Source organism: Jaculus jaculus, chromosome 3, assembly GCF_020740685.1.
Source record: "Jaculus jaculus isolate mJacJac1 chromosome 3, mJacJac1.mat.Y.cur, whole genome shotgun sequence".
NCBI classification, from domain to species: domain Eukaryota; kingdom Metazoa; phylum Chordata; class Mammalia; order Rodentia; family Dipodidae; genus Jaculus; species Jaculus jaculus.
The window spans coordinates 183,846,001-183,859,961 of record NC_059104.1 but is presented as its reverse complement, the minus strand read 5'-3'; the positions used below and the strand labels follow the sequence as shown (position 1 = coordinate 183,859,961).

The window sequence follows — 13,961 nt, the reverse complement described above, 5'->3', positions numbered from 1 at the left end:
ATTAAACCCTCCTTGTTGATGAAAATGGGTCGTGCATTGTGGAGTTAGCCCCCAGTTATTGGTATGATAAATGTCTCTGTAAATCATGACCCAACATGTGGCTCTGACATTCTTTCCGCCCCCCTCTTCCGCAAAATATCCCTGAGCCATGTTGGGTTCATTTTTGGTCTGCTTCAGTGCTGAGGTGTTGGGGGCCTCTGAGGCTCTGGCTCTCTGATTTGGTAGGAGTTGATTTTTCTCTGCGTTGGTCTCCTTCCCCTTTGTGCTGGTATCCAGTTCACAGGAAAACATAAAAATATGGAACGCTTCACGAATTTGCGTGTCATCCTTACACAGGGGCCATGCTAATCTTTTCTGTATCGTTCCAATTTTAGTATATGTGCTGCCGAAGCGAGCTCTTATTGACTTCTTAAAAAAATATTATTTGGGCTGGAGAGATGGCTTAGCGGTTAAGCGCTTGCCTGTGAAGCCTAAGGACCCCGGTTCGAGGCTCGGTTCCCCAGGTCCCACGTTAGCCAGATGCACAAGGGGGCGCACGCGTCTGGAGTTCGTTTGCAGAGGCTGGAAGCCCTGGCGCGCCCATTCTCTCTCTCTCCCTCTATCTGTCTTTCTCTCTGTGTCTGACGCTCTCAAATAAATAAATAAAAAAAAAAATATTATTTATTTATTTATTTGAGAGGGAGAGAGAAATGGGAAGAGAGAGAGAAAGCAAATGGGTATACCAGGGCCTCTAGCCACTGCAAATGCACTCCAGATGTATGTATCACCTTGTGCCTCTGGCTTATGTGAGTACTGGGGAATTGAACCTGGGCCCATAGGCTTGACAAGCAAGTGTCTTAACTACTAAGCCATCTCTCCAGCCTTGGCTTATTGACTTTTATTTTACCATGGGTATTATGGGCATAAGAAAGCTACAAGCTTCTCTCTCTCTCTCCCTCTCTCTCTCTCTCTTTTATTTTTTTTAAACAAAACATTTTTATTTATTTATTTATTTGAGAGCGACAGACACACAGAGAAAGACAGATAGAGGGAGAGAGAGAGAATGGGAGCGCCAGGGCTTCCAGCCTCTGCAAACGAACTCCAGACACGTGCACCCCCTTGTGCATCTGGCTAACGTGGGACCTGGGGAACCGAGCCTCAAACCGGGGTCCTTAGGCTTCACAGGCAAGCACTTAACCGCTAAGCCATCTCTCCAGCCCCCATCTCTCTCTCTTTTTAGCTTTTCAAGGCAGGGTCTCACTCTAGCCCAGGCAGACCTGAAATTCATTATGTAGTCTAAGGATGGCCTTGAGCTCACAGCAATCCTCCTACCTCTGCCTCCTGAGTGGTGGGATTAAAGGCGTGCACCTCCACGCCTGGCTGCTTCTCATGATCTTTGGGCTGAAGCATATCAGAAGTCAAGAGAGGACTGCATACTGCCATGTATGTGCACAACTGCACTTTGGCCCTGGAAAAGCCACTCACAATCCAGAACTCCTCACGTCAGGGGTCTCGGGGGTGCTTAAGGGAACGTAGAACTGTGTGTGGTGCTTAGCTCTTCAACAGATATCCTACTTCCTTTTCCATTGCTGAATCTGTCTCTTGCTTAGGGCTGGAATCTGCTTCCTGGCCTAACAGAAACAGGTTTTGCAAAGAATTCCTTCTAGCCTGGCTTGTCCGTACCATGAGAATGGAACCAAAGCTTACCCTCACTCCATCTCTCATTCTTACAGGGATACCTAACATGTGAAACCTTTTCTTTTCTTTCTTTTTTTTTTTTTTCAAATATTTTATTTCTTTATTTACTTGAGGCGGGGGAGGGCGGGGGTGGAGGGGAGAAGAGAGAGAGAGAGAGAGAGAGAGAGAGAGAGAGAATGGGCACCCCAGGCCGTCCAGCCACTGCAAAGGTACTCCAGATGCATGCGCCCCTTTGTGTATCGGGCTTTCATGGGTCCTGGGGAATTGAACCGGGGTCCTTAAGCTTCACAGGAAAATGCCTTAATTGCTAAGCTATTTCCCCAGCCCACATGTGAAACCTTTTGCTCTTGAGAAAATTCACTCTACTCTGGAGTCTCTGTATTGGTAACAATGTAAGCATGGGTGCACCCGTAATCATAGCCCAAGGAGGTGGAGGGGCGGGGTCAGGAGGTCCTTTGGCTGTAAAGGGAGTTCTAGGCAGCCTAGGTCACATGACACCCTGTCTACAGAAGAAAAAGAGAAAGGCATTTCCTTATGACCTGAGTTCACTGGTTCCCTAGTGGAAGATCACTACCCAGATTGGCAAATGCAGACTTTCTTCTGCTTCCCTCTTCTTCTTCTTCTTCTTCTTCTTCTTCTACTTCTCCTTCTCCTTCTCCTTCTCCTTCTCCTTCTCCTTCTCCTTCTCCTTCTCCTTCTCCTTCTCCTTCTCCTTCTCCTTCTTCTTCTTCTTCTTCTTCTTCTTCTTTTTTTTTTACTGCTTCCTTCTTGACCTTTTGTCACCGGGATGGGGAGGAAACACTTCTACTGGAGGCCCTCAGGTTAAACTCACAAAAGACAAATTAGAGAAGAAAGTTTATTTGTGTAGCACACATCCATTCAGGGACACTCAGAGACCAGTAACTCCAAAATGTGGTTAGCCTCTAAGGCTCATATTCCCAACTTTGTTAGGGCAAAAGGAGAGGGTAGAAAGACTCCATTGGAAAGAACAAAAAGGTTTCTTTAGGAAAGACCAGTGGGTTCTGAGAACAAAATCACTTAGCGGTTAAGGCTCTTCCCTGTGAAGCTTCAATCCAGGTTCGATTCTGCAGGTCCCACGTAAGCCATGTGCACAAGGTAGCATATGCATCTGGAGTTTGTTTGGAGCAGCTGGAGACCCTGGTGTGCCCATTCTCTCTCTCTCTCTCTCTGTCTCAAATAAATAAATAAGGATGTGAGGGCAATCTGGTTGCAACATCAGTCACCCCATCGATTGCCAGGGTTGACTTGGCTGGCGAGGCGGGTGTCCGCCCTCACCGCTCTGTGTGCTGCGTGCTCGGTGGGAGAGGACGACCTTCCCCAAATAGACGAGGATCCATCTTTGGTTGAGGGATTATGAGCAGCTACTCTCCCCAGCTAGGACCTCCAAACAAGTTCTCAAATAAATAAAAAATAAATATTAGGAAAGAGATTTGTTAAAATGTTTATCTGCACTGTCTTCAGGCCATAAAACTTTGATGCTGGGGGTGGTGGAGTAGGCCTGTAATTCCAGCCCTCCTGAAGCTGACTGAGGCCGGCAGGTTGCTAAGAGTTTGAAGCCTGGGCTGCACAGGGAGTTCCAGTCTGAACTACAGAGCGAGACCCCGCCTCACAGGGCTGGGGAGCTGGCTCCGTGCATGAAGTGCTTGCCACGTGAGTTCTGAGATGAGTTCCTAGACCCTGCCTAAATAGCTAAATAGCTAAATAGATGCTGCGGTGAACTTGAGAGATGGACACACACAGGTGAATTTCTCCAAAGCTAGGAGCACAGCAATGAGCAAGAAAACTTAATCAATTAACAGAACAGTACAAAATCCCTCTGAAAATGGTATGCATGGCAGACTCTTTCCCCTAAAATTGCTGCTATTAATCAGATAAAGGAAATCCTGGGCAGGTTTCTAATCAGTTTCAAGTGTCTTCAGCATAAAATAATCTTTCCACCAGCTAGCTCTGGGCTCCCAGTGTGACCTGATAGCCTCATGAATGTGCCATTAGGGACTTTCCGCCTGTCCGTCAGCAGAACCATCTCACCTCTCAGCCAGATAACGAAAAGCTTGCAAAACAAGTGAGGAAATCCATCCTGAAACATGGAACCAAGAAGGAGTGAAAACCTCCAGATGTAGCCAGACATGGTGGCGCACGCCTGAGTCCCAACAGCAGTAGGAGGCAGAAAAAGAAGGATCGCCTTGAGTTCGAGGCCACTCTAAGAATACAGAGTGAATTCCAGGTCAGCCTGGGCTAAAGTAAGATCCTACTTTGAGAAGAAAAAATAAATAAATAAACCCTCCAGATGTGCTGAGTGACAGGTCAGGAGGGAGCAGGCTCTGGAGCTCCGTGCAGGCCATTGCCTCAGGGCACAGAAGAGGAATAAGGGGTTTTTCTGCAGTTCTTGGAATGAACCATTTCTTTAGGCATCTCAGGATGGCCTGGAACTCACCCTCTAGGAAAGAAGGCAGATGACCTTGCTGGAGGTGGAGGGGAGTGGTCGGGGAGGTGACATTCTCCTATAATCCCAGCACTCTGGAGCCCAACCTGGGCAGCATCATGAGACCCAGTCAAAGAAGAGGAGCAGTGGAGAGGGAGAGGGAGGAAGGGAAAAGGAGGGGAACGAAAAGAGGAAGACAGATAACTAGTAAGCAAGTGAATCAATCAAATGACATGATGTGTCCAGTGAAAACTGAACACTACAGTGAGGCAGGAAGTTGAGGCCTGATGTGCAGAGGACTGCTGGCTTCAGAGGTGGGTCAGGAACCTCTGGGAAGTCACCACAAAGGAGCTGAGGGTCTGGAGACATGGCTTAGAGGTTAAACTCCTGCCTGTGAAGCCTAAGGACCCCGGTTTGAGGCTCGATTCCCCAGGACCCACGTTAGCCAGATGCACAAGGGGGCGCACGTGTCTGGAGTTCGTTTGCAGTGGCTGGAGGCCCTGGCGTGCCCATTCTCTCTCTCTCTCATCTGTCTCTTTCTCTGTCTGTTGCTCTCAAATAAATAAATAAAAACGAACAAAACATTTTAAAAAAAAAAAGGAGCTAAGGGGGAGCTGGAGAGATGGCTTAGGGGTGAAGGTGCATGCCTGCAAAACCTAAGGACCCCAGGTCCCATGTAAGCCAGATGCACGTGGTGGCGCATGTGTCTGGAGTTTGTTTGCAGTGGCTAGAGGCCCTGGCATGCCCATTCTCTCTTTCTCTCTCTCTTTCCTTCTGTCTCTAATAAATAAATAAAAATAAAATCTTTATTAAAAAGGAGCTTATAAAAAAGGAGCTAAGGGCTGGAGAGATGGCTTAGAGAGATGGCTTAGCAGTTAAGGACCCAAGTTTCATTCCCCAGGACCCATGCAAGCCAGATGCAAAAGGTGGCGCGTGTGCCTGGAATGGCTGAAGGCCCTGGTGAACCCATTCTCTCTCTCTTTCTGTGTCTTCCTCTCTGTCTCTCTCTCAAACAAATAAAATTTGGGGTCATCGGAGGCTGGAGGGATGGCTTAGCACTTAAGGCACTTGCCTGCAAAGCCAAAGAACCCAGGTTCGATTCCCCAGGACCCGTGTAAGCCAGATGCACAAGGTGGTGATGCACGAATCTGGAGTTCCTATGCAGTGGCTGAAGGCCCTGGCATGCCCATTCTCTCTCTCTCTTTCCCTGTCTGTCTCAAATAAATAAATAAATAAATAAATAATTTTTTTTTTTTTAAATCTTGGTGTCCAAAAGGAGCTAAGAGAGCTGGAGAAATGGGTCCGTGGTTAAAGACATTTGTTTGCAGCTGGTATGGTGACGCACATCTTTAACCCCAGCACTTAGGAGGCAGAGGTAGCAGGATGGCAGTGAGCTCAAGGCCACCCAGAGACTACATAGTGAATATCAGGTCAACCTGGACTAGAAGAAGACCTTACCTTCAAAACAAAACAAAGACACTTGTTTGCAAAGCCTGTCAGCCCAGGTTCCATGCTCAGTGCCCACATAAAGCCAGATGCACCAAGTGGCACATGCATCTGGAATTCATTTACAGTGGGAGGAGACCCTGGCACACCCATACTGACTCCCTCTCTCTGCCTGTCTCTGTCTCAAATAAATAAAAAAGAAAGAAAGAAAGAAAGAAAGAAAGAAAGAAAGAAAGAAAGAAAGAAAGAAAGGAGGAAAGAAAGGAGCTAAGAACCTTGTCCACAAGGCCTTGAATGCCAGCAATTCCAGCCTGTGGCGACAGAGGGTAAAACCAGCGCCATCGTCAGCTGCAGACTGAGTTCAAGGACTGCCTAGGTTTATGTCCTGTTCTCAAAGAGGAGTAGGAGGAGGTAGAGGAATTGGGCCTGGTGACATAGTCACTCCTGAAACTCCAGCACTAAGGCGATGGAGGCAGAAGGATTGTTTTACTTCAAGGAAGAGGCCAGAATGGACTACACACAGCAAGAGTGCCAAAGGGCGGGGGGGGGGGCTGGAAGAGATGGCTCAGTGGTCAAGGCACTTGCCTGCAAAGCCTAAGGACACAAGTTCAATTGCCCAGGACCCACGTAAGCCAGATGCACGAGGTGGCACATGCGTCTGAAGTTTGTTTGCAGTGGCTAGAGGCTCTGGCATACCCATTCTGTCTTTCTCTCTCTCCCTATCAAATAAATAAAATAAGATAAAACAAAAAAGAGAAGGGCCAGGTGTGGTGGTACATACCTTTGATCCCAGCACTTGGGAGGCAGAGGTAGGTGGACTGCTGTGAGTTCAAGGCCTCCCTGAGACTACATAGTGAATTTCAGGGCACTGTGGGCTACAGAGTGAGATCCTACCTCAAAAAAACCAAAAAATTTAATAAATAAATAAAAATAAAAAGTCAATGGGTGTGATGACATACAGAAGTGTATGTTACAGTTCTAAGCCACATGGCTACATGTAGGTGGGACATTGGATTCTGTCCTATCAGGGAGACAAGGTGTGGAATGTGAGCAACAATGGAATTCAGTGTCCCTAAGATAACAATTAAGTCATTCTTAAGAGAAAGATAGCTTCCTGGTATAAGGTCCGAGAAAAATTTTCCCTAATTACGAGTCACTCTGATGTAATGGTCAAAGTCCTCAATAACATCCTTAAAATACACACAGGAATCTGAGGGCCAGTGCTTGTAACTGATCTCATGCATACAGTCACAACGCAATTCTGCAAAAGCAGTTCTACCAGGAGCGCTAGGCAAGCTGACCACACAGTTTACTCTGGCAGCTGCAAGTCAGGGGTACTACTTTATTTATTTATTTCAGAGAGTGAGAGAGGAAAAGAGGGAGAGAGAGAGAGTGAGAGAGAAAGAATGGGCAGGGCCTCCAGCTACTGTAAACGAACTCCAGTCCTTTGGCTTTGCAGGCAAATGCCTTAACCACTAAGCCATTTCTCCAGCCCCAGGGGGTACTACTTTAACTATCTAGCAAAATACATGGATTACTTATCTGTCAAGTAATCCTCAGTGAACATTAGTTCTCTTGCCTGACCTTTAGATGGGATGAAGTAGTCTGACAACATCTCTGTGAAAAAGGAGGATGGAAGGCTGGAGAGACAGCTTAGCCATGAAAGGTTTGCAAAGCCTGACCATTCTGACTTGGTTCTCCAGGACCCACGTAAAGCCAGATGCACAAAGTGGTCCATGTATCTGGAGTTCGTTAGCAGGAGGCTCTGGCTTGCTCGTACCAACTCTCTCACTGGCTGCCTCTTTCTGTCTCGCAAATAAATAAATAACGGAACTGGCTATAGTGGGCACACATTTTTAAACCCAGCATTTGGGATGCTGAGAGGTAGGAGGATGGCCATGAGTTTGAGGCCACTCTGAGACTACATAGTGAATTCCAGGTCAGCCTGGGCTAGAGCAAGACCCTAGCTTGAAACAAACAAACAAATAAAAAATGACTTAATCCATTAAATCTCGTAGTATTCAGCACATAGGAAGCCCCCAGTAAATGTTAGCTGCTTTTCCACATACCTTTCAGAGTTCTCTTCCCAACTGTGGGGACCAAACCCAGGTTCATTTATTTATCTATTTTCAAGGTAGGGTTTCGCTCTAGCCCAGGCTGACCTGGAATTCACTATGTATGGCCTTGAATTCATGAAATTACAAAGATCCTCCTACCTCTGTCTCCTAAATTCTGGGATTTAAGGCGTGTGCCACCATTGCCAGTGGTTCTTTTATTTTTATTTATTTTTTTTGTGGGGGGGGGTGGGTCTCACTCTAGCCCAGGCTGACCTGGAATTCACTATTTCAAACCTAGGATCTTATACCTGCTAGGCAAGCACTTTTCTGCTGAGCTAAATCCTCAACCCTCACCATTTCTTTATGCTAATTCGGGGTCAGAGTGAGGGAAAAGAAAAGAGAGTAGGCTAATTATTCCTCTTAAAGCCACAGTGTACACATACTAGCTTTTTATTTTCTTTCAGTGCTGAAGATTGAACGTAGGGCCTCATGTTTACAAGGCAAGTGCTCTACCTCTGAGCTAAGCTCTTATTACTTCCTAAATATATATATTTGAGGTAGAGTCTTGCTGTAGCCCAGGCTGACTTGGAACACACTCTGTAGTCCCAGGCTGGCATTGAACTAACAGCAATCCTCCTACCTCTGCTTCTCCTGGGAATGCTGGGATTAAAGGCAGGTGCCACCATGCCTGGTGAGCTCATCCCCTTTCTACTTTGACTTTTTTTAATTTTTTGTTGTTATTTTATTTATTTTAGAGCGACAGAGAGAAAGAGGCAGAAATAGAAAGAATGGGCACGCCAGGGCCTCCAGCCACTGCAAACGAACTCCAGATGTGTGCGCCCCCTTGTGCATCTTGCTAACGTGGGTCCTGGGGAATCAAGCCTTGAACCAGGGTCCTTAGGCTTCACAGGCAAGCGCTTAACTGCTAAGCCATCTCTCCAGCCCTCTACTTTGATTTATTTATTTATTTATTTATTTTTTGTTCTTTTGAGGCAGGGTCTTGCTCTAGCCCAGACTGACCTAAAATTCCTATGTAGTCTCAGGGTGGCTTAAAATTCATGGCGCTCTTCCTACGTCAGCCTCCCGTGTGCTGGGATTAAAGGCGTGCACTATCATGCCCAGCCTGAAACATAATTCTACCATCCATTTTACCAGTGTACTGACATTTTCTGTTTGTGCACCTGGTGTTTTCTTTCTTTCTTTCTTGTTTTTGTTTTTTGAGGCAGGGTCTTACTCTAGCTCAGGCTGACCTGGGATTCACTGTGTATTCTCAGGATGGCCTCGAACTCGGCAATCCTTCTACCGCTGCCTCCTGAGTGCTGGGATTAAAGGCGTGTGCCACCACGTCTAGCTCTTTTTTTTTGAGGTAGTATCTCACTGCACTTTGTAGTCTCAGGCTGGTCTTGAACTCACAGGAGCTTCTTACCTCTGCCTCCTGAGTGCTGCGATTAAAGGCATGAGCCTCGGCGCCTGTTTCCTGGTGTGTTTTTCTATTGTTTTCGTGTTGACAGGACTGCAGGCTTTTCAAGGTCAAGGTCAAGGTCAAGATGGTGTCTGTCTTCATTTGCTTCTACTCAGGCCAGCCCCTAGCTGAGCTCAGTAAATAATTATTGAACTCAGCTGAAACTAAGAGTGGATCTGTGCTAGAGAACCCTGGACACAAGTCCTTGGAGGACTGATAAACACCCCACTGCAACTTTATAAAGAGTTTGCAGCATGAGACATTATTTTGGAATCCCAGCCCTCACCAGACTCTCTCAGGCTGCAGAAATCCATCTACTTCCTGAACTATTTATATCATTTCCAAATAAACTTGTATTTTTATCTTCTTTCTTTCTGTTGATCATTCTCTTGCAGAGAAAATTTATCCATCATAGTCTAAATATACTTCATGCCTAAATTACTAAGCTGTCTATTTGTACTTCATTCTTTCAAAAAATGTCTTATTTATTTATCGTGTGGGGCATGTGTTCCTGTGTGAATGCAGATGTGTGTATGCTAGGTCACATGTGTCCTAGGACAACTTTTGGGCAAGTGCCTTAACCACTGAGCCATCTCTCCAGCCCAGAGGACAACTTCTGCTTTGGTCCCTTCCTTCCACTTCATGTGAGGTTACATGGGGTCTGGAATCTGAACTCAGGTACTCAGAGCTGTGTGGCAAGAGCTTTATCTATTGAGCCATCTCCCCAGCACTATACTTCATTCTTTTAAAATATATTTTTTATGGCTGAAGAGATGGCTTAGCAGTTAAAGGCACTTGCCTGTGATGCCTAAGGACACCAGGTTCAATTCTCCAGGTTCCACATAAGCCAGATGCACATGGTGGCGCATGCTTCTGGAGTTCGTTTGCAGTGGCTAGAGGCCCTAACACAACCATTCTCTCTCTGCCTCCCTCCCTCTGTCTGTTTCTAATAAAGAAAAAAAGAAACAAAATTAATTCCAGCATTTGGGAGGAAGAGGTAGGAGGACTGCTGTGAGTTCAAGGCCAGCCTGAGACTACATAGTGAATTCCAGGTCAGCCTGGGCTAGAGCAATACCCTACTGCAAAAAACAGACAAAGAAACAAACAATATATAAAATATAAAATACATGGATATATAAAATATATGATATGAAAATATAAAATACATATATAAATATGATATAAAATACATTTATATAAAATACATGTATATAATATGTATTATAGTTTTAAAAATTATTTGTACATGTATGTCTGGGCCCTAGAGACTCTTTTCACTGCAAATGGATGCCAGTACACCACTTACCACTTTTTGCATCTGGCTTGATGTGGGTACTGAGGGAATTGAACCCAGGTTGGCAGGCTTTGCAAGCAGTTTTTTGTTTTTTGAGGTAGGTTTTGAAAAAACAAAAAACTCTAATCCTGGCTGACCTGGAATTTGCTATGTAGTCTCAGGATGGCCTTGAATTTACAATTATCCTCCTACCTCTGTCTCCCAAGCGCTGTGAATAAAGATGTATGCCACCACACCAGGCAGAGAGAGAATAGGTGGACCAGGGCTTCTAGCAGCAAATGAACTCCATACACATGCGCCACCTTGTGCATCTAGCTTTACATGGGTATTGGGGAATCAAACTCAGGTCATTAGGCTTTGCAGAGATCGAGAGAGAGAGAGAGAGAGAGAGAGACAGAGAGAGAGAGACAGAGAGAGAAATAGAGAGTAAAAATGGGTGCACCAGGGCCTCCAGCCACTGCAAAAGAACTCTAGACATATGCACCACTTTGTGCATCTGACTTTACATGAGCACTGGGGAATCAAACTCAGGCTTTGCAAATAAGTGCCTTTAACCACTGAGCCATTTCTCCAGCCCATATGTTTTCATTTGTATACATTGATAAAAAGCTGCACAAGGACTATTTTATGTTCTTGAAGTTACAAAGCCATCAAAATGACTGAATATTTACTTCTTTCCCATACCATAAACTTTTCTGCATTTTAAACTTACATAAGAAGGGAAAGTGTGTGGGGGGGAGTTAACAAGGTGGTGATGCAGGATTTGGGGGTTCAGGAGGGGTCCCCCAGGATTTATGAACCCCACATTTTGGGTTCTCTTCTACATTTAATAACTAATAAAGATGGACTCAAGAAATATAAATTATGAATTAAGTTTATTGAGGGGAAAATGATTAATTTGGGAGCTTATTTAAGGGAAATTGAGGTTTTGGGGGAAAAACTGGGGTGGAGCTGCAAACACATGGATTTAAGAGAAGCTGAGGCCTTTAACGCAAAATTAGAGCCAAGCTGCTGGCGCATGAACTGTAGCACCTAGGAGCTTGTGCAGGGAGACTGAGGGGGAACATGCAGTGTCTGCTGTATGCTTACCACAGAGGGACGTGAAGAGGGAAAATATCAAAGCAGAAATGAGGGAATTCAGGGGAGAAATAAGTAATGAAGAGAGTTACACTCGTGGTTACCCTGCATTTAAAGAAATTACATAGGTAGCAGGCCCAGACTTGGTGAGAACACACACAAAAAAATCTTTGTACATATATATATATACATATACATACATACATACATACATACATACATAATGTATGTATGTATGTATGTATGTGTATATATATATATATATATATATATATATATATATATATTTTTTTTTTTTTTTTTTTTTCAAGGTAGGGTCTCACTTTAGCCCAGGCTGACCTGGAATTCACTCTGTAGTCTCAGGCTGGCCTCAAACTCAAAATCCTCCTACTTCTGCTTCCCATGTGCTGGGATTAAAGTTGCACGCCACCATGCCCAGCTCACTCCTTTTTGAATCAATTAAAAGCAAACATTTTTTAAAAATATTATATTTTTATTCATTTGACAGAGAAAGAGAGAGAGGGAGAGAGAATGGGCGCACCAGGGCCTCCAGCCACTGAAAACAAACTCCAGATGCATGTGCCCCCTTGTGCATCTGGCTAATGTGGGTCCTGGGGAATCAAGCCTGGGTCCTTTGGCTTGTAGGGAAATGCCTTAATCACTAAGCCATCCCTTCTAAAAGCAAACATTTCTTATTCCTTCTGCAAATTCCGTATCTTTTCAAAATTTACACATTTAGTATCCCAAATGTCACTTAATCTTTGGTGTCAATGTTATTTGACAGGCAGAGATTAAATTCTTCTTATTTCTTTTTCCTCCAAGTTAGGGTCTTACTCTAGCCCAGGCTTACTTTGAACTCATAGTGATCCTCCTAACTCTGCCTCCAGAGTGCTGGGATTGAAGGCGTGTGTCACCTGCATTTCTTTTCTTCCATTTTTAAACTTTTTTTTTTTTGACAACTTCCATAATTCTCTCCCCTTTCTCACTTTCTCCTTCACAAGTCTACCCTCTATCATATTCCCAACCCCTCTCAATCATTCTCTTTTATTTTGAAGTCATCATCTTTTCCTCATATTATGATGGCTTTGTGTAGCTAGTGCCAGGCACTGTGAGGTCATGGATATCAAGGCCATTTTGTGTCTGGAAGAGTGCATTGTAAGCAGTCCTACCCTTACTTTGGCTCTTACATTTTTTTCCAGTTATTTTATTGACAACTTCCATAATTATAGACAATAAACCATAATTTTCTTCCCCCTCACTTCCCTTCACAACTCCACTCTCCATTATATACTCTTCCCCTTTCAATCAGTCTTTTTATTTTGATGTCATCATCTTTTCCTCCTATTATGAGCGTCTTGTGTAGGTAGTGCCAGGCACTACGAGGTCATGGATATCCAGGCCATTTTGTATCTGAAGAGTGCATTGTAAGGAGTCCTATCCTTCCTTTGGCTCTTACATTCTTCACACCACCTCTTCCACAATGGACCCTGAGTTTTGGAAGGTGTGATAGAGATGTTTCAGTGCTGAGCACTCCTCTGTCACTGCTTCTTAGCACCATGGTGCCTTCTGATTCATCCCAAGGTCACTGCCATCTGAAAAGAGAAGCTTCTCTAACCAAAAGTGAGAGTGGCATTAGTATATGAGTATGAACATTAAGAGAAGTGCTTACCTGGAAGTCTGGTGAGCATTATATATGCATTTAGCCAGACTCCAGCAGGTGTTATACCCCTATGGCTCATGACTTCTCAAGTTATAGGTCTTCAGTACCAGGCATGTATTGCCTCCTGTGGAGTGGGCCTCCAGTCCACTTAGAGGGTGGTTGGCTTCCCCCATGACAGACATGCCACTATTGCATCCATTAGCATATTTGGCCTATGTGGCCAATCTTAAGGCTTACAATGTCCACTGTGTTTATCACTGCAGATGACTTCTCTCCCCCATAGGGCTGTATGCAGCCCAGCTTTCAGTCAACTGGTCTACACAGAGGTGGATTTTAGCTCAGTTGCAGCTTGATTTTTCAGTGACCTATATGCAGCCCAAGCAGGTGAAGATTTTAGCATTAAGGGTCTTACCATCTAGTTCCGGAGGGGAACCAAAAGCCTCAGCAATGGCCTGTAGTGTGTGTGTGTGTATTGGCTCACTAGGGCCTCCAACCACTGCAAGTGAACTCCAGATGCATGCACCACTTTGTTTGTTTTTTTTTTTTTTAAATTTTTACTTATTTATTTATTTGAGAGCGACAGACACAGAGAGAAAGACTGATAGAGGGAGAGAGAGAGAATGGACGCGCCAGGGCTTCCAGCCTCTGCAAACGAACTCCAGACGCATGCGCCCCCTTGTGCATCTGGCTAACGTGGGACCTGGGGAACCGAGCCTCGAACCGGGGTCCCTAGGCTTCGCAGGCAAGCGCTTAACCGCTAAGCCATCTCTCCAGCCCACCACTTTGTTTTGAGACAGGGTCTCTCTGTGTAGCCCAGGGTTGACCCTGGGTGTACTGAGATTGTA

At 45.0% G+C, this 13,961-nt stretch overlaps 1 non-coding gene across 1 annotated transcript; it reads right to left on the bottom strand.

The window, feature by feature from the left end:
- Positions 1-291: 291 nt before the first annotated feature.
- LOC123459640 lies at positions 292-398 on the bottom strand. Its single transcript, XR_006636399.1, has one exon. It is a non-coding gene; the product is annotated as a U6 spliceosomal RNA (small nuclear RNA).
- Between the last annotated feature and the right edge of the window lie 13,563 nt (positions 399-13,961).